The 21850-nt window shown below is 39.4% G+C and overlaps 1 pseudogene; it reads right to left on the reverse strand.

The window, feature by feature from the left end:
- Positions 1 to 2339: 2339 nt before the first annotated feature.
- LOC124964173 (histone-lysine N-methyltransferase SETDB2-like) lies at positions 2340 to 3840 on the reverse strand (annotated as a pseudogene).
- Positions 3841 to 21850: the final 18010 nt, after the last annotated feature.

Here is a 21850-nt window from a genome sequence, read left to right on the forward strand (position 1 = left end):
ACAAGAGAATCGTGTAGCCAAATGGTTATGAACATGGGACTAGAGATAGAGTTCCTGGGTTCAAAGAGAGTTCCACCACTCTGAGACAGGAAATAACTTACTAATCTTCTCTATGCCTCAATTTCTTCATCTGTAAATGAAGAGGCTAGAAATAGAGGAAAAAAATAAAAGGAACTTCTTGGGTTGATGAAAATATGTGTAACTTGGTTATGGGAGTAGTTACTTGACTATATATGTTTTCAAAATGCATAGAACTCCTTGTTTCAGAAAATTGCTTTATGACCCATGCTGTCCTGTAAATATCAATATTGATGAAGAAGGTAAAATCCTTTAGGATATTAAAACAAAAGAAAATAAAATTGCTATGAGGATAAAATAAATTAATGTTTATAAAGCATGTAGAACAACATCTTGCATAGCATTTCTTGATAAATATTTGTGCAGTAGTGCACACCTGTAATCTCAGCTACTCTAAAGGCTAAGGTAAGAGAATTGTAAGTTTGAGGCCAGCCTGGGAAATTTATTGAGACTCTGTCTCAAAAAAAAACAATACAGAAAGACCTGGGGATATGTAGCTCAATGGTAGAGGACTCCTGGGTTCAATCCCCAGTACTGCTAAACATATATATAGGGGCTGGGGAGATAGCTCAGTTGGTAGAGTGCTTGCCTTGCAAGCACAAGGCCCTGGGTTCGATCCCCAGCACCCAAAAAAAAAAAAAAACATATATACATATATATTTTATTACTTGTACTATAAATGATCATTTTACACATTATGATGCTGCACATTCAACTAGCAAATTGTGTCAGTTGTAAAGTAGGCAGAATCAAGGCTTGCTAGGTCATCCACTCTGACACTGATCTTACTCATCCATGCCTGTAAAGGGGGTCAAGTCACATTGGTTTCAACCTCTTGATGTTGAACATACAACTAAGTCCCTAATTGATTGCCATTACTCCAATCAGTACTCAAGCTGGGACCTCTGATAGCACCTATTTTGCCTAGTATAAAACCAGAGCTGAATTACAGATTTCCAGACATTTTTTTGTGCACAGAATTCTGCCTGACTTATGCCATAAAAACTCAAATAATGCAAACTGTCTCTCCACAGCTCCTCTGTGCTCCTTCTATAACATATGAATATTTCAGAGCAACTTCTCTAGGGCAAGAAGATAAGGCCTTGCAAACTCTGCTTGACTTCCCTAAGAGAAAATTATTTTTTATCTTTTTTTTTATTATTATCATTATTATTATTTTGATTCATTGTACACAAGAGAAAATTCTTTAGAAGCCATCAGAGGGAGTCTGGAGGACATCTGAGGCAGAAGAGTGAGGCAGGAACAGGGGAGCACCAGAAGAGGGCACTGCTGGCTACTGTCTAATGAGATCACCCTTCAGGAACCCATAGAAACTACTACAGAGCAGTTAATCTAATGTAAGAAGAGAAAGGAGTTCACCTACTCCAATTTCCCAGTCAAATGGTTGCCCCAGGTAACAGAAACTCCCCCACACTTCATAGTTGAGCTCATGCTCATGTATACTTTGAACATGTTCCTCTCCCTAGGCTAAGGTAAATTAGGCACCTGAAGCATGAGGTGGGGAATATTGGTTAGGGCCTGGGGAAAGTCATGGCAAGCTGGCAGAGAGCTGGTTGTCATAACAATAACTGGAAAAACAGGTCAGGTCAAGAGACTATGAATTGTACAGAAGAGGTATCTGAATCTCCTCAGCCCAGTAGTTCCACTTGCTGGAACATCTTGCAAAAGAAAAATCTCACACAAGTCTACGAAGAAACATATATTAAAATTTTATTGTTGCATTATTGTGAAATAGCAAAAAAAAAGAGATGGAGGACAAAGATGAAGAAGAGATTACCCAAATTATCTAAAAGTCCATCAATATAAAAATGGATTATAATTCTGTAGCATAATCAGCAAAGATGATATATAACAATAAATATTAATGAATTAGAATTGCAGACTTTAACATGCACAATCTTACTGAGTCAAAAATCAGGCATACTAAAGGAAAAAATTGCAATCTCTGTAATAGCACTGAATGTTTAAAATGCAATTTTTAAAAAACATACAATTTATAATGCAAATAAAAGCATTAAAGCAGAAATAATTTGCATGTTTCCTCATATTTCATAGTTGTGGTTGCCAATGGAAACTTCCTAAAGATGGTCAATTAGGAAATGAATACTAAATATATTTTCATATGACAAAGATAAACCAAATAATTTATATATATATAAAATTATATGTTAAGAAAAATCAGAAGATACATAATCCAGAAGTGGAAATCAAAAAAATTTTATTCTTCAGGACAATGAGTCTCAGCATCCCATCTTTTTCCCTTTGTGTGGAAAAATGGCTGTCTTGGATTTAGGACTTCTAATAACTGAATGATACTGAGTTCTTGAGATATTGTTATAGCTCATCTCCATAACAGGCCCTTCCAATTTATTACTAAATTTAGGTGGATAGTCCTCAGTTTTAGCACTTCTAGGTTGCTTTTCCAATTCTAGTGGGATAACTTCAACCTCACAATCTGAACATGCAACTTCTATTTTCCTCTTTTTTGAAAACATATTTTTCTTAACATTCTCTTCCATCTTTATCAACAGCATTAGGTTTCTGAAGACTAACTCTGTTTAGCAATCTGAATAGATGCAAATAAATGTCCCTATGTCAATGTCATCTAAGCAGCATACCCCCCATCCCTTCTTCTCAGTTTTGAACACCTGTAGCCTCACTTGAGGACCATGTTGGACGACTCGGTTTTGACACCTTTGTAGATTATACTTGCACAACAGGTTGCATTCATAAATGCTTCAAAGATACAAACACCCTGCAACAAACCCTCAAGGTATCCAGTAGGTATTTGCCTTTTACACTTATATCCAGTGGTTATTTTATTACTTGACAAAGGACAACTTTTGGCATTCCTTGCTGTCAGTGGAAGACATGCACATTTTGTTATGTATATGCAACCCTCAGAACAGTCACAGGAATCAGTGAACATGTTGGAAAAGTTGTTTAGAAAATATGTTCATGGCCACATAGTCTTTCTGTACTTAAACTGTGGAAGCTTTCTACTATCAATTTCATTACAGAAAGAAATAGGTACTGATTCCACTCCATTGCTAATATCCACATCAGAAATAATTTCTTCTTGTTTTGGGTAATTCCAAGTCAACAGAACATAGGTATTGAAAGAAAAGTTATCTGTAAAAAAAAGTTACACTCTGTCTCAAGCAAGTAACGAAAGACTTCCTCCACATTTCATGGACTTCTTCCACGAGAAGTTCTATAACTCACATGGAGTGCCCAAGAATGAGAATTTGTCTTTGCATGTTGTCTTTGGAAGTGACACTTGAATGGTAACTGTAGAGAGTGAAATTTGGTGGTATTTTCATCAGACAAGCACCAGAGCAACCATGACTTTGATAAGATAAATTCAAAGATGACTTTTTCCCCCTAAGTCTATAACTTTATTTTCCAGAGGGAGAATTCCCTTATTTTCTTAGACAGAAATATACAGTCTGCTGGGAAGAAGTTTTCATATGATGAAGAGGAAAATACATTTGATTTGTTTTCCTATTCATTCCAAGTCACAGGCCTAGGATCCTTAATTAATGTTGAATTGTTACTTAGAGTTGCTTCATTCACTAGAATCATTGCTTGTATGTATTCTTTATTTGTGGCAGACCTATCTTTGATCTTTTGTTTCAGTGACTGTAACACATTTTGCAATTTTTCAAATACAAAGTACACTTTTCCATCAACTTCCAGTTCCATCCAGAAAGTTCTTGCATCACCATTTTTTTTTCCCATCTTCTGGAGTTATAGGTAAATATAAAATTCTTCAAAATTAAGTTATCAGAAGACTGACATCAATCACTTTGATTGGAGAAATTTATTGGAATCCAACTGCAGTGTTTACAAAGTAAAATTTTCCAAGAAAGTGCAACATTATTGCTATTTTTAACCCAATATTCTTTAAATATTTGAATTTTCAAATAAAAACTGATTGAAGAACTGTCATAAACTAGTCCAAACAAAAGACAGGTCCATGCATCTTCATCAAGTAAATATTACAGTTGTATCAGATCATTGACAATATCTTTTTAAAGATAAAAACCAACTCCATCTTTTGGTCCACAAGTGCATGAAACATTTAGATTACACTCCAGAGACAAATGATGCTAATATTTCAGGGTAACTGAGATTTTAAAATTTGTTCATTTTTTTCTTCTCAGTTTTTCATTTTTCGTTTCTGTGAAATGGGTCAATGGTTAATCCTTCAACTTCTGCTTTGGGATTTTATACTGTAGTTCATATCCTATGGCCCCTTTTAGATCCTCAGGTTCCCAGCTGATCGGGAATCACCTCTCATTAAGTTGTGTAAGGTAAGAGAATGAAATAGGGGTTGACAACTTAGAGCAACGGCTATCCCTTCTCCAGTCCAGGAATGCACGTGGGTGCAAAGGAAAGGTAGGGCACAGGCTGCCATGCAAAGAGGGTTCCAGGAGCCCTCAGGGGGAACCATCAGGGAGTTACCCACGGTTGTGCACCGCTACACAGACTCCACAGTGTTTGCCAAGCCGCCCGCCAAACCTGAGGGCGATGCTCTGCCCGCTCTGTTGGCTAAGCTGGATTCACCTGCAGGTCAGATTCTTCAATTCCTTGTCTGTGGTCAGGAAGTGCTTCCCCATTTATTACACTTCACGTCAACCCGGGAAGCCCCGGAGGTGCAAGTGAGCAACCTAGAACATCCAACCCATCCTATTGCAATCACTAAGTGGGAGGAGTCGGAAGTCAAAGGCATCCCACCACCTGGCCTGGAGCCCATTGGTCGTACTCCCCACTGGGTCTATGCCTTAGCAGCTTTGCTCCTAGATAGATAGATAGATACATAGATAGATAGATAGATAGATAGATAGATAGATAGATAGATAGGTCTTTATATATATATGACCATAAAATTGAGTGATTTTATTCCACCACACACTCCTGCCATGATGTGCTGCTTCGCCACAGGCCCAAAAGAAACAGAAACCACCAATCATGATCTGAAACTTCCAAAACCTCCCTCAAGCTTCCTCCACCTCCTTGCTGTTGTTCTTCTTTGTAGTACCATGAATCAAACCCAGGGCCTCTCACATGCTAGGCAAGCACTCTACCATGGAGAGTGCTTACACCTTCAGCCCAATCTTCTTTCTTTAAAATCATCTCAATTTTTTGTTTAGTGCTGGAAAGCTGACCAATGCATACTAACTTGAACCAAAAGGAAGATGAAAGTAGTTCAAAATAAAAAGAAGCTTCTTCTCCATAAAAGTGGAGAAGGCGGCAGCTGAGAAAGCTACTCAACTGCAAGCACAGATTATTCCCAGTGAAAAATAAAGAATGACTCTCAGAGTTGAGTCAAGAACCATAAAGAAGGCTAGGGATATAGCTCAGTTGGTAGAGTACTTGCCTTGCAAGCACAAGGCCCTGGGGTTCAATCCCTAGCACCAAAAAAAAAAAAAAAAAAAAAAAAAAAAAAAACTATAAAGAATCACTATCCAGGAGCAGAACTAGAACCTACTTAAAAACAAAAACAAACAAAAAACTGGCAACCTATGCCTGACTTGATTTCAGAATTACAGCAAAGTAGTCAAAATCATACCTATTGTTTTTCCTCTTTTTGAATGGGAGCATTTACTGCAGTTTCCTTGTTTCTTTCTCACATTGTCTGTGAGAAGTTGTGTATTCACAGAATCATACCAGAAAGTCATATCCACAGGTCTCTACCTGTGGAAAAGAGACGGCAGATCCACAGGAAGAAAAGTCCTAAAAACAATTGATATTAGACATTTTATAAACATCAACAATTTGTTAATTTGACCACCTAGAGACTTGTGAGGTAAGTAATTTCAAAGTCATTTTACTTCCATTTGTTTACCCAATTTAAATTTAACCTTTTAAATCACATGAATTAAGGTATCTGGCTCCATTTTTAAAATTTTAATTTTATGAGCACTCATTATTTATGTCAATTTGTTATCATGTACATATATAGACAACACATTAGACAACACAATATACACATAACACAAAAGCAAAAGCCTGTGACCTTTTTTTTTTTTTTTTTTTTTTTTAAGTGCTGGGGATTGAACCCAGGGCCTTGTGCATGCAAGGCAAGCACTACTACCCACTGAGCTATAGCCCCAGCCCACCTGTGGCCTTTTATAGATGAATCTTCATTGCAATGTAACATGTTCAAAAATTACTCTAGAGTTGAATAAAAATAGAACTGATCAAAAAACCATTAACCGAGGTATGTAGGATCAAAATTATGAGCTCGAAAAATACAGCATTTAAGAAAAGCAAAAGAGTCCTAGAAGAAAAAATGATAATGGCCATTAATTATTTTAGTAAAATAGCATGAGAATGTGAGAAAGAGAAAGGCAGAGAGAGGAAGGGAGGAGAGAGAGAGAGAAAATTTGGGTTTGCAGGAAGAGCAAAGATAATGTAGGGAAATCTCTTTCCATTTCCCTGAGTGCTCTCAGAAAATAAAAAGATCCCTAAAAATGCTGAGATCTAAAGTGCCATTTGGTTTGAAGTCCAGGGTGAGGTGGAGGGACTCATATTAACTAAGAGGCAACCCAGGGGGGTATAGGTGGGGATTGAGAGTGAGCTGCCCATTGCAAGAGAGGAATTGGTGAATATATACAGGTGAGGCATCCCTTGGGCCCTGGAGAATCACCTAAGTGAAGGACAAGTTATCCAGGGAGTTGTCACGACCACTAGATAAGCGTCAAGGCTAAGCCTATGGGCACCCAGCTCTGGGGCTTTTGTAGAGACAAAAATGTCATAGAGAGAACCCAGGACCAGAGTAGGTCTTGCAAGAGGCAGTCCTCTCAGGAAAGAGTCCCTGTCAGCCCGGAGCTCTCCCCCAGCAATCAGTATAGAGATTCAGCCATAGTTGCAAGAACCATGGCTAGGGGTTCCCACAGAGAGCCTCAGGGATTTCAGATGCTCAACGGTTACTTCCCAGGTAACCAAAAGCCGGAGGAAAAGCCACTTACCCAATGAGGCCAGTGTCTGGATGTGAAGGAGAGCATTCAGGTGAATGGAAGGAGACCAGCATCTTGGGGAGGAGGGGGTCTGGGGTGTCAGATGGGATTCCACTCGCCTAAATGGTGGTAGAAGAGCCCATCTGAGTCACAGCACCAATGAAAGCACCCAGAAACCACTCCAGACCCGGGAACTCACGCAAGAGATTTTATTAAGCGGACAGTCAGAGTGTCTGCCTGCAGGGTGAGAGAGAGAGAGAGAAAATGAGAGCAAGAGAGCGTAGAGAGAGAGAGCAAGAGTAAGGCGGAGAGAGAGAATGAAAGCAAGGAAGAGAAAGAATGGAGGGGAACTATTCTTAAGTAATGGAATTTCACAGGCTAATAACAACGGACCAATGACTGGTGAGGAGGTTCCCGGGCTAACAATCTGGACCAATGACTGACTAGGAGTTTGGGGGTTAACAATCTGGGTTGTAAAGTGGTGCGGGGGAGGCAGAATAATGGCAGCAGCAAAATAGTTGATCTGATGCCAATATTTACCAAATCAAACATCAATCAATCTTAGTTTGACCAAGTTAGGAGAGAAGCATCAGGAGAAAATAATAAGAGATAATAATAATAATAAGCTGCACTTTGCTTCGAAGTTTTTAACCAAATATTAGATGCCTGTGTTTTTTAAGACTAATAATAATAATGTAATGAAATGAAGTTAATACCTTCAATATTATCACCTTTCAATATCTTATTATTGAAAGCAATTAGTGTGCTTTTCAGTTTGCATTTGGAAGTACAGGCTCTCTCCCCCATTCTGTCAGAAGCATCGGGTTGCCTGTAAGAGAATTTAGAATAATTACATCAGTAATGCTTGAAAAAAAAAGTTCACTGTCATTTTTAATTACAAAAATTTTACTTTTGAGTCCCTAGAAATAGGTTGGTTTTGACATTTCTGTGAGTATCCAAGCCACGCTTGGCAAGACTAATTCTATAGCTTTGCTATAAGTCCCAGGATGGAAAAAATTCGAAATGTGATGAAGAGAAATCTCTGATGTACACAAAAGAGAAGAACCTTCCTCTTTTCACCTTGACAGAAAATGGAAAGGAAGAGATTGAAAATGAGTGAAGAATTCCATTACCAGTGTCCTTAATATCTGTTCTTCACTGCTGCCCTCAGTGGACACATGAGAGAAAAACCTGACCACTCCCAAGCATGTCTTGGGGAGGTGAGTCACTGGTATGCCACCATATCCAACATGGCAGTAATGGTGTACACCATGTTGAAATGGCTATCCTGAAAAATCACCACTGGTGCTCCACAGCCTATGCATAGCCTTCCAAGGGAGCCAGAAATTTGTCCCTTCATCAGTAGAGAGATTCAAAGGTTCCAAGAGAGCATATACTGACCAAAGGTCACAGATTGTCTGGTCTATGTGGAGCATGGAGACTCATGACCCATTTGCAACATGAAGCCAGAAGGAATCTGCTGCACATGACAGGTTCCATGCAGAGGTCCAGAGAATGGCTCACCTTTAACTAAAGATGTGGGTTCAGTACCCAGGGACCCAAGGTCTCCTTGCCACCACCCTAAGATCATGTCAGCACTCTTGCATAGCCATATGCCACAGTGGGGGGAGAGGTAGAGTGAGAAGAAATCTGAAATTCCAAGGTATTGGAAAACAGGTCCTCTCTTGTCTTTCTCAACCACAGAACATGGGGGACACGTAAAGAAATACAGATGATTTATAATAAAGTACAAATTCTGGATTTTCTACATAGAGTCATCCCCCTTACCCATTGGGTACATGTTCTAAGATTCCCCAGTGACTGAGCACAGTGATACATGCCTACAATCCCAGCGAATCAGGAGGCTGAGACAGGAGATTTGCAAGTTTGAGGTCAGTCTTGGTAACTTAGTAATAAAAGAGGGTGGGGATATATAACTCAATGGTAGAGCATCCCTGGGTTCAATTCCCAGTACTAAAAAAAAAAAAAAAAACAACACACAGTGGATGCCTGAAACCTCAAATACCATCAAACACTATAGATACTATGGTTTTTTCCTATATACCATACATTCATAGATAAAGTTTAATTCACAAAATAATTATAATGATATTACTAGAATAAAAGTTATGTAAAACATGGTCTTTCTTGAAAGAGTCAAAACAAATACTACTATTGTTGAATGATAGTTGACCATGGGTAACAGAAACAGAAAAAAGCAAGATTGCAGGTAAGAGGGACTACTATATATTTTTTCTTTTTTTTTCTGTTTTTTTTGGGGGGGGGTGGTTTACAGAAGCAGCATACAAGAAAGAGTAATTATTTTCCTCTTTTATTTCTATTGACAGATAAAATTATATGTTTTTATTATGTAAAACATAATGGGATTGTGGGGAAGTTGGTTGGTTAGTTGGTCCCATTTTTTGCAGTACTGTGGGTTGAACCAAGGATTATTCAACCTCTGAGTTATATCCCCAACTCTTTTTATTTTTTTATTTTGAGACAGGATATCACTAAATGCCCAGACTGGCATCCAGCTTGTGATTCTCCTCCCTCAGCTTCCCAGGTCGCTGGGATTGCAGACATTTACCACTGTGCTCAGCTGCAACATGATGTTTTGAAGTATGCACATTGTGGAATGACTAAATCTGGCCAATTAACATATGCATTACTTCATACTGCTATTATTTTGTGGTGAGAACATTTTACATGTTCTTTTCACAATTTTTCAAGAATACATTATATTAGTAACCACAGTCACCATGTTGTACAAAATCTCATATATTTCCTACACATATTTCATAACTAGAATTCCAAATTTACATTAACAGTATATTACACTTTCCAAATGAATCCATTCCTTATTTTCAATTTCTAAGTACAATTGTCCACAAGGTGGCCCTAAAAGCAACAAAATGCAATTTGCCTCCTGAAAAGCAGGGCCACTATAATTATGAAGTTAAATTCTTTTGTTTTCTGAAACATTTATGAACAATTAATTGAATAGAGGAAAAGCATAATTAAACATTGCGCTAACAAACTGATAGATACATTTGGTGTTCATTTTCACCATTTTCACCAAATAGAGCACAATTGTAAATCATAGCACCAGCAACAAGCCCAACTTTGGCCATGTCAGACACCAAGGAACATTGATGGCATTACCTCAGAAGATTTCTGCCAATTTTTTAAACAGGTAAAATCATAGTTGACTGTAAAAGAAAAGACTCCAAAAGACTAGCAACTGTGCAAATAGGGTTAAAAAAAAAAAAAAAAACAGCTTTGGCCCTCACAAAATTCCAGATTGCCAGATTTCTTGATTGTGGCTTTTAATCAAAACACAACCAGCTGCCTGTATTTAATGTTAATTGTTAAGCTCTTCGTCTCAGCCAATCATTTTGCTTCTGACTTGGCCCTGTAGCAACAGCAACAAAAATATGAAACTCTCTTCCTGACCCAGTTTGGTAGGGAAAAAAAAGAAGATGGCAAAAAATTAGTTTAGAATTTGTTCAGCCTTCCTATAAAGAACACATCTATAGCTTTCTAAAGCAAAACAACATCTGTGCTGGAAACTTCCCCCAGTACCTTTAAGATGAACTGAAAACTTGTTTACAAACCCTGTGAAATCCCCCTCTCCTTCTTCCTCCCACAAAAAGCAATGTTAGTACTTGGAGGAAATGAAAATTTTGTTTAGGATTAGCTGGAGGGTGACCCTGAGGAACCACCTTTCTTAGCTTTCCTTTGCTGCCTTGTCAGTGGAGCACGCTGGGGTCATTTGCAATTTGGAGAAACTTTCTGTCTCCTAGGTTGCTAACAGCTTCAAATATCCTATCCTAGTCTCTCATTTGTCCTCAGGGGATGGATACCTTAGCCTCCTTTCTGGCCTGGAATGCTAAGAACGCAGAAGCTTCCCTGGAATGAATGGAGAATTCTAGGTTGAGAGAAACCTCTCTCTCTCTGTGAGTGGCTAAAAGAGCAGCCAGTTTTTAGAAGCACCCTAGGCACAGGCACAGAAACCAGGAAGTTGGGTATCTTTCTCCAGGGCTCACAAAGCAACAAATATAACCTTGAGCCTGCATGGAGATCTGACAAGGTTAATCAACCAGGACAACATCAGAAATTGGTCCCAGTGCATAGCAACAGGTTCTCATCTCTCTAGTCTCTTACATGTAGATGGAAGCTAATATTCAAATTACTGTAAGCAAACCCACAGTTGATTAAATTAAATCTTTTCTCTAGCTTGATTTGCATAACTTGCCATAATCAAAATGGAGAGTGAAAGCATAATGAAAAGGAGAAAATACATACTGCGGCTATTTGGACTTTGGTGTAATTGAACTAAGCTTGTAAATTCTGATATTACTGAATGTACAACTGTCCTAGGCTAACTTTAAGTTCAAAATATTAAGAAATGTGAATTGGTACACTAAGGAAGCTAATTAACAAAGTCTTAGCAAACCTTTGATTAAAAAATAAAATCTTAAGAGAAAAAATGTCAAGAAATTACTTGAAGAGTTTGCTCACATTATTTTATTTGACCATCAGAGGTAGCTCATGCATACCATACTTTGTTCTATCCTCATCAGTGGAAAATACTTCAGTCCATGTTTATTCTATGGCAAAAGTCAACTTACTCCAAGATCCTCCCAATTACTGAAGCCAGAATTGTGGTCAAATCGAGGAATGAAGGCCATCTGAGTCTGGGAAGTTGGAGACCACCCCTCAGAGATTGGAATATCAGTGTCTTCAGAGCCCTTTTGATCGCCAAGGTTACCTGCCTAACTGCCCCTCCCAAAATGCTACAGGCGGGGAATTGCTAATTAATGACCCCTGGGCCCTTCCCCCTGCCATCTGCTTTTCACCTTTTTGCCTTGTCCCCTGGGTCTTGCATCTCCTGGGCCTAGTCATGGAAGGAGATAAGCAGGGGGTGGGAAGGGAGAATAGGAGAACAAAGGAGACCCTAATCTATAAAAGATGGGGGTGGGGGGTACACTCACTTCTTGGGATTCTAGAACTTCATCTATGGCCCCCTTCTCCCTCCTGGGAGAAGTCTGTATTATTATCTTTAAATAAAACCTGCATAATATGCTTGCCTTAGCATGCTTCTCTGACATTATACTTCAACATCTGAGGAAGCAAAACTCATCAGGGATAAATGGCGGTATCAATACTTCCTTTATGTAAGAGCAAAATCAAACTGAAAAACTCCACCATGCACTGTGGCAGCAGGGAGACCCTGCTGCCAAGAAATACCACTGTGAAGATCTGGAGTGCACACTCCTTAGTTTTCTTAATGTCACCTTTTCTTGCTGTTCCCATCACCCGGGGTCTTGGAGTGAAGAAAAAGATAAAAATAAACATACATGGCAATGATGAAGGGGATCCCTACAGGATACTCCCAACCTTCACCTCCATTACTTCCATCCATTTCTTAAAAGCAGAGACAATATCAGACCTAGGCCATGCCTAGGCTCAAGAAAAAACTATGAAGACCTCAGATGGGTTAAAATCTGAGGGACAGGTGTTCATCTCTCTCTCAGACAATGTTATGATATGTTTGTCACTTGGCAAATGAAGACGGTTGGTATATAGCAAGAGCAGTAGCTGCTTCTTTGTTGTTAGGGGGCTCCATCATCCCAGCAACCCTGCACTGCTGACTTGTCCTCTATGGTAACTGAATTCATTTTTCACAGAATTTCCTTAAGTACATGCATAGAACCAATTTTGGGGGTAAATGATCTATGTTCATTATTGAAATCAACATTTACAGGTTATCTATCAAAAATGAAAGTCCAGATGTTCAGTTGAAGAGTAAAAAAGGGTTTTATAACATTAAGTACTTCCTTCTGTTGCTCTACAGTAAATCTGTAAGAAAAATGCGGCTCAGTTTGGGTCCCAAGGCAGCTCAGATCCTTGAATCCAGGAGAGCAAGCACTCTGGGGTGCCTAGCGACAGCACCCAGAAAGTCACGCTGGCCACAGGAACTCACACCAATCGAGTTTGGCCTAAAGTTGCCTGCAAACATATTTTAAATTCGACTTAAAGTCCCTTCATAGTGAATTGTCACTTGATTTTTAAAAGATTGTAACCTACTGTTGTAACTGAGTATTGGTCAATCACAAACAGTCAACTGTTCAAATCATATTTAAATAAGACAGAAGTTATATCCAGTTAAGCTATCTCTGTACCTCCTTCGTTTCCTGTATGTCACTTACTTGTCTCTGGTTAGAAATATAAACTGCTCATGTGGGATGGAGTGTTCTCCAGACTGCTGCCTGATTCTACAATTGAAGTAAAGCCAATTAACATCTGCAATATTAGATTTGTTATAATTTTGTATTTAATATGCCTATCTGGGGGATTGTCTGCACTTTCAACTTTTGATCCACATTCCTAAAGTCTTCTTTGTTTTGTCTCAGAAACAAACAAGCTTAAGTCAATATATGATCTTCCTTCAGGGAATACCCAGAAAATTCTTATTTGTTCTTCAGCCAGAAATTCCAGAGAACTCAAGGGAAAATTTTGAAGAACCCATAACTAACTGAGCAGCTAACGCAGAAAGCTGGGAGAAAGTGGTCACTAAAGCAGAAAGTGGTCACTCTCTGCTAGTGAGGTGTTTGCAGCAGGGCCCTGGGGTGTCCGGCTTTTTTTGTTACAAGAACCAGGGATTCATTCAAAGTTGATGAAAGTGGTAAAGGCCAATGCTGGATACTTGGGAACAACCATCTTCATGGAGAGTATGAAACTCAGACGTATCTTGCTGATCAGCTTCTGCAATGATGCTTCTCTCCTCTTGGGAACTTTCTGGGCATTTTCTAGATGCACTTTCAATTTAGTTCAAGTTCTTGTCATAAGTTCTAGCAAATTCCAATCTTGTCCTTTAGAAATGTCCCTTCAGCTCTTTCTTCCCCAGTCTCAACATCTTGGAGAGCACAAACCCAAATTGGAACTTGCCTGAACAACAAATAGACATTTTTATTATGTTAAGCCTCTGAGATTTCAGGATGGATTTGTTACAGGAGCATAACCTAACCTCTTTTGACAATGCACTGATATTCCCCCTGCAACAGGGATCACAATCCTGATTTCAATGCAGGACAAATTAATTACCTAGAAGGTTATTAGGAACACAAGTTTCTGGGAAATACATCCTGAGATTTTGATGGATATCATGGGGCTCGGAGATAAGGAAATGGAGAAGGGGACTATATTTGAGACACAAAACAGAAACTGCTGTGTTTGGAACAAAAAGGAATGAAAAATATCTACAGAAGAAAATGTAGGGTTTTTGTAATTGTTTAGTAGAAACATTGGAGAAAAAAAGAAAAAAAATCAAAGACGACCTAAGTCTTCCAGCTTGAGACTGAAAAATACAATGAAATTGTGGGAGTCTGCTGAGTTCATTTTTCAGAGAAAAGTGAGTTTTATTTTGGCATGTCAGAGATTCAAGCTGGAGTGTATCAACATAGTTGAAAGTGTTGACTGGGATACAAATGAAGGCAGTTCTACAAATAAGAGATAGGATGGAGCTTCTTCTGATGTTTTTGAGCTCTCCCAGGAGTGAACACATGGGAGAGGGTAGGAATACAGGGGAATAGCCTCAGCCAGCACTCTGAGAAGGTGCCAGCAAAAGAACAGGAATAAGAAGACAGTTGTTCCTCTGTAGCCAAGGGTGTTGGTTCCAGGAACCTCACAGCTACGAAAATCTGAAGATGCTCCAGTGCCTTATTGGCATAGCACTTGCATATAACCTGCACACATCCTCCTGCATAATTCAAATTATCTCGGATTACTGGTAACAATACAATGTAAATGCTATGAAAATGGTTATTATTCTGTCTTGTTTAGAGAATAACAACAGGAAAACAATCCATACATGTTCAGTACAGACATCTTTTAAAAATATTTTTGATCTGTGTTTGGTTGGATTTGTGGATATGGAACCCACAGATCAGGAGGGCAAATTATATTCAGACAGCATCTGTGCCATCAATTGGAGAAAGCAGCCAAAGCAGGGGGAAGGCTATGCAGAAGACATGGCTGGCCTTACAGGCCCATACCTCTGAACTACTGTGAGCATAGCTTAGGAGCTCAAGCCCCCCACTATACTACAGCCTTCGACTACTCTCCTACAGCTTTGGTCTACCCCTTCCCACTCTTTATCCTTTACTAACTTCACCAACAACACTCCTGAATTCTTGTCCCTGCCTGTGCCCAGCCTCCTGTGCAGAATGCTTTTTCTTAACCTCCTCTCTCCTCCAGTCAAAGCCCAGAACAGGTTCTTTCCCATCCCTGAATTCTGGATAACCCTCAGGGTACAGATACAGGTCTACAGTTGTTTCCAGTGATTAGCATCTGTCCTTCCTAATAGGGAAGGGAGGGGAGACACCTTTATGAATTTATGCTCTGCTTTTAGACAAATCAAGAGAGGTCAGAGAACTTTTCTTATATCTGCTTCTTCTCAGTTACCTTCAGCTCAAAATAATTCTTAGTTCACAGTGGCATATTTGGGAGTGGTATATATTGCTGTGTACTATAATTTGGATGTGGTTTAATTGTATAATTGTGTGTTCCAAAGGTCCACTGTGATTGAAGGTTTGGTCTGTAGGATGGTGCTATTGGGCAATGGTGGAAACTTTAGGAAGATGGGCCTAGCAGGGGGTCCTCATATTACTGTGGGTTTGCCCACAGGAAGTAGTTCTTCACAGAAGATTACTGGGTCTGGCCCTATCTCTCTCTCTGGTCTTGACTGGAGACATATCACTTGTTTGCTATGCAACCGCCATTGCCATCTGTGATGAAGCCAAGGGCAGCCACCAAGCCTATAATATGCCATTTGGAATTTCACCCTCTAAAACTGTGATCCAAATAAACCTTTTCTCTGTATAACACTAGCTACCTCCAATATTTCATTATGATGATAAAAAGCTAATACATTGCCCCATGGTAGGAAGGGTGTACTCTTCGATAAGACAGCTCTCTGCAACTAAGGACGGCCCAGAAACAAAATGGAAACCAAAGACTGTCTACTAACCGACTCCTAGCAGCACTGGCAGTAGGTCCTCCCTGAATGGGAATTTGGGGGTACATATCCAGCACACTATATAACCCCTCCATGTATTATCCAGGTGCTTGGAATTCTAGAATCTCAGACTATAACAAGGGAAGCTGATATTTTTTTTCCTGGGTTTCCAGAAAGTCCACAAATTGGATGCCATTCATGGGTTGTATGCTTAGTAACTTGGTCCAAGTCTGGAAAGCAGAGCTCACCCTTTCCCAGAAGGATTGTCTTTATCTGGCAGCCAGCAGGGCTCCTAGAGCAGCTCCTGGCTGACTCTTAGTAAGTAACGGGCAGAGATAATGAAATTACCCAAGTTTGTCAACAAGGCCAAAGCTGCATAGTTCAGGGCAGATGAAATTGCTGGCTCAGCCGGGTGGGTGTGCAAGAAAGAGGGAGGAAACTTTCCTTCTTCTAAGTCTGAACTCCCTGGGAGGGCTGAACTGAACTAGAATTGACAAGCACTTGGGTCATGTCTAAACTTGCACAGATGGAATTTTAAGCACATAAAACACTGAAGTGTTTGTGCCAGAAGATCTGCTGTTCTTTCATGACAGATTTCTGCTGGTCCTACAAGAGCAACAGAAACACATGAGCTGATGTCTTAGCAAGGTAATGTCTGCCTATTCTTGTACCTGGAAAAATGTGTGTCCTTAGAAAGAACCTACAGAAAGTCATGCTGAGGCAGATGATGCAGGGTATGGCAGTGAGGCCTAATGAATTGAGTTTCTCTAAGCCCATTCATATTCAAAAAAATCTCTGACTTCCTCCACCAAAACCCTCGCTAGTTGTCTGGGACCCCAGTTTCCATCTGGAGAAAACTGGAAGCAGAGATTTTAAATGTGGGTTAAGTCAAATGAAGACTTAGAAAGAAGACTCAGAACCCAAACGCATGATGTTCCTGATGGGGATGATGAGTTACAACCACTGTCAAATGAGGCCCTTAGCAGAAGGCAATGAGAAGTGTGGCTATATTGTCCCATGGTGCCAGTGGCTTCCAGATACTTCTTAGCTCTTGCGTGGATGCAGTAACTGATGGTGCTTGCTCCAGGGGAGGCTGGTGATTTTTGAGTTCTGATGACATGTATGCTTAGGGTCTACTAAGACCCCAGGCTCTCATCTAGAACCTTAAAAAACCTTGTTCCCTTTCTCCACTCCCTTGGTCCAGGATGTTTTTTTCTAGGTGGAAGAAGGGAAGAAAAGCTTTGTTCTCTTGTTATTTGTGTTCTTCTAAATTTATTGTATTGCTTAAGGTGCACAAGAGTATTCCTCACTTTATTTTTATGTCACTCTTATAAAACTTAAAAGTCAAGTGGTGAGGCTGGGGTTGTAGCTCAGTGGCAGCGCACTTACCTAGCATGTGTGAGGCACTAGGTTTGATCCCCAGCACCACATTAAAATTAAATGAGTAAAATAAAGGTATTCTGCCCACCTGCAACTACAATTTAAAAACAAACAAACAAACAAACAAACAAAAACTTTGCCTTTAAAAAAAAAAAAAGCCAATCTTATTGTTTTCCTCTTACTGTTGCTTTGCCTTTTCCTTACAGTAGTGAATAGAGGGTTCCCTGTTCCTCAGATTTGGCAGCAATAGAGTAGGAGAACATGGTAACAGGGACTCTTAGTTAATATTTGAAAAAAGATCTCACTACTTTGAAAATGGCTCAGGAACATTACATTTCATATGTCTATCTGCTAATCTTCAAATTAATGACTATTTCAGATCAATCAAAGCCCTCTTCACCTGATCTTCCTTAGCCTGAGGAGAGCCTCTAAGAAGGGCTGGTTAGTCATTAGTTACCATGGAGACCCACTGACATGCTGAAGGTTCTCCAACATGGAGATTTCTGCCCCATGTGTGAGTGGATGAGGGTGGCCCTGCTGACCACACATCAGAAAGAAGTTGCTCCAGAAGAATGTTCATCTGCGGATGCCTGTGCCCAGTCACGGATTCCACTGGGAAGTCACACGTGTACCTTTTCTCTTCCTTCAGCTAGGAACTATTAAGTCTCTTCTATTTAGCATTAAATAATAATATTGATGAAGAAAAGAAAAAATCATTCTTTGGTGGAAGGTGAACAGCTTAAACTAAATTCAAATCCTAGCTCTGCTCCCAACTTAACCTTGGTTAAGTTGTTTTAACTCTCTAAATCTATGTCTTCTGCAAAATAGGGTTGCTAAGATCTGCTACATGGAGTTGATTCAAACAGTAAATGCAGCGCTGGCTCTGTTTCCCACGCATATGGGAGAGGACACATGGGTTGTTCTGTCAGACCAATGACTTTTAAATTAGCCGCTCACCAACTGCTGCCCTACTTTGCAATCAAACAATGCCATCCGCCCACACCATCAACCTTCTGAGGGCAAACTCAAACCATAGCAAAGCTCATGAACCAAGAAATAGCATCTGATTTCTTTTCCAAACTTAAAAAAAAAAAAAAAAAAAAAAAAAATTACAGGCTTTCTTCTCCCCTCCTGCATTTTGCCAGACTGTGCACAATACCACTCACTATCAGCTGCCTTGCCTCCTACTTCTCTGCTCTTCCAGCACAGCCCCTGTTTCTACCAAGGTCTTTGTTTGAGATATTTCCCATTCTCTCTAAATTGTAGCATGCAATGCATTGGAAGCAAATAATGTGCTCTTTTATGCCATGTTAAATGCCCAGAACATTGTAGAAAACTTCTTAAATTATACAACCCAGAGTGATTCCCCCACTCCAAAAACAGGTAAGGGACCCTAGTTCCATGGAAAGATTTAGGCATTTATCTCTCTCCAACTTCTCTCTTATTCTGGTGTACTTTGACAATGCAGGCACACCGGGGATCTAGGGACTGCACAGGCAAATATACACAGAAATTTATCAGCAGAGAAAGGCCTTATCTCATTATCCATTACCAAGGGATTCCTCTTAGTTTCCTGCTAAGTAATTCCAAGTACCCTGTTATATCATTTCCCACTTACTGTTACCAGATGACATCATTGTATTTGAGGAATTTACACCCATAAAGGCAAGCATAGTGTCTCATTCATCTTTGCTTCCCTCTCCCATTGCATAGTGCCTGGAACACAGTAAGCACACAAAACACTGTGATTGCCTTGGATCCTCCATAATATAACTTGCCACAGTGCACTGTACTTAGAACGTTCACATATGGATAGAGTGGCTAAGCACAGTTGGTAGAAATACTGTTATTGCTCTCCAGCTGGGAGCAGCTTTAAGTGGCCCAACTTGAGAAGTGATTTTGTGCTCTCACTTTAAAGGAAATGTCTCCAAGAAGAAGGGGGGAAAGAAAAGGGAAGTAGAAGATGATAACAAACAGAAAAGCCACACACCCCACATAGAAGACCAGTAGTTTGAGGGTCAAATTAAATATCCGTGTCTGAACTTCTTTAGGATATTAAAATTACTGCACCTCTAGAAGAATGGAGCCTGTATGATTTGTATGTCAAAGATACTGAAACAAATCTTTTAGATTTGATGATTGATTTTGATCCCCTAGAAGCGACTACTAGTATTCATTGTTAGGTATTAGTACCCCAGACTGGTTGGCTTAAACAAAAGAAATTTATTTCCTCACAATCTGGGAACAGAAATCTGATATCAAGGTGTCGGAAGGGTTAGTTTCTTTCTAGGACAACTCCTTGACTTGCAGATGACTCTCTTTCTTCATGTGTCTCCACATGATCTTCCCTCTGTGCATGTCTGTGTCCAAATTTCCTCTTCTTTTAGGGACACTAGTCATATCAGATTCGGGTCCATGCTAACAACCTAACTTTAACTTAATACCCACTTTAAATATGCTATCTCCAAATGCAGTCACATCTGAGGCATCAGGTGTAGGAACTTCAACATATATAAATTGTGGCAGGGAAGGGAAGGGACACACAGTTATAGTATCTTAATTGCCCATTAAGTTCTGCTTACAACATTAAAGCTTTCCCTATCTTGCTCCTCCAAACTCTTCCAAATTCCCTACTAACCAATTCCTAAAGACTTCTTCATATTGTTTCAGGCACAGAAAAATTGCCCCATTTCTCAGTACCCATTATCAGTGTTAGCCTTCTGTCACTGTAACAAATACCAGAGATAATCAACATATAAAAAGGAAAGGACCATTTGACTCACCATGTTGGAGGTTTCAGTCCAACTTCATCGTTGCTTTTGGACTTGTGGCAAGGCAGTCATCACAGCAGGGAGTACATGGTGAAGCAAAACTGATCACCTCGGGGTGGCTGGGAAGCAAAAGAAAGGAAGAGGGGGGTCTGACACTTCACTATCCTCTTTAAAGACATGTCCCCAGTAACCAGAAGCCCTCCACTAGGCCCCAATTCTTAAAATTTCCACCACCTCTCAAGAGCCAGTGCTAAGTAGGAAACTAAATCAGTAACACCTAAGCCTTTGGAAGTCATTCCAGATCCAAAGTGTGGCATGAGCCTTTGGCTACCACAAAGAATCTCTGCTTTTATGAACTGACAGAACTTGGTGAGGACATCACCATCAAATTAACAATAATTCATTTCATTTCAGTACAGAATATTACCCAGACATGCTGTACTAATGTAATGAGAGCTAGTGGAAATAAGATTTATACCACCTAGAAAACAAATATAATGATTATATTTAAGAAAACTAATGACTCTATTTCTCTATTTTCAGAAATAAAGAGAGTGCTTATAGTCCTTGGTGTGATTTGGCAGTAGAGACAGAAAATATCTCTACTGGATATTCCTAATCAAATACTTAAAGGAAGCAAGAATCTGAGTAACTGCATATGAAACTTTAATTTTTTTTTATTGCTGGATTTTCATTATACATAATAGTGGAATTTGTTGTTACATATTCATATACAACCACAACATAATTTGATCAATTTTGCTTTTGAACATTTTTGAAAATCTAATGAATATTACAGAATTGTTTTCTCCTAATTTTGCTGGACAAAGTAGTGAAAAGAAAAATTATGAACTCGGGGATTTTTGTTAATTAATTCTATATCCAAATAATGTCCCAAAAATCTTCTACATGTGCCCTGAGGATAAGGAGAACCTTATATCCTATAGCTATAGGGCTAAGATTGGTGAAAACCAAATGTAGAATCTCGTCCTGCAAATGACTGAATCACAATGCAAATTGATCTCCCAGCCTCTCATATGTCTACTATTAAGAAAGACGAGAGGAAAGTCAGAGAAGAGCTTCTATCTTCTAAAAGAATACATGAATAATCATGTACAGAATGTTTATAGAAATATGGATGTTGCTGTGGTTTGAATGTATATGTCCCTCCAAAATTCATATGTTGGAATTTAAGTCCCAAAATGAAGACATTAAGAGGTGGGTAAAGTCATGAGAGCTCTTCTCTCATTAATGGATTAGTGATCTTATAAAAGAGCTGAAATGAAGTGCCCTAGTACATTTTTCCCTTCCATCTTCCACCATGTCAAGAAAAGTGACCAAGTGCTATCCTGGAAGCAGGCAGAAAAGTCCTTAACAGACACCAAATCTTTTGGTGCCTTAATCTTGGAATTCCTAGTCTCTAGAACCATGATAAATGAATTTCTATTGTTTATAAACTACCCAATCTGAAATATTTTCAAGATCTGAATGAGGCAAAGATTAAAAGTCATTCTGTGACTGAGACACTGAGTAGGAGGTAACTAGCTTCTGGAGTGACCAAGGGCAGCATGAGTGACTGTGGACTCTTACTGCACAGGACAGTGGTGGCAAAA

Source organism: Sciurus carolinensis, chromosome 14, assembly GCF_902686445.1.
Source record: "Sciurus carolinensis chromosome 14, mSciCar1.2, whole genome shotgun sequence".
NCBI classification, from domain to species: Eukaryota; Metazoa; Chordata; class Mammalia; order Rodentia; family Sciuridae; genus Sciurus; species Sciurus carolinensis.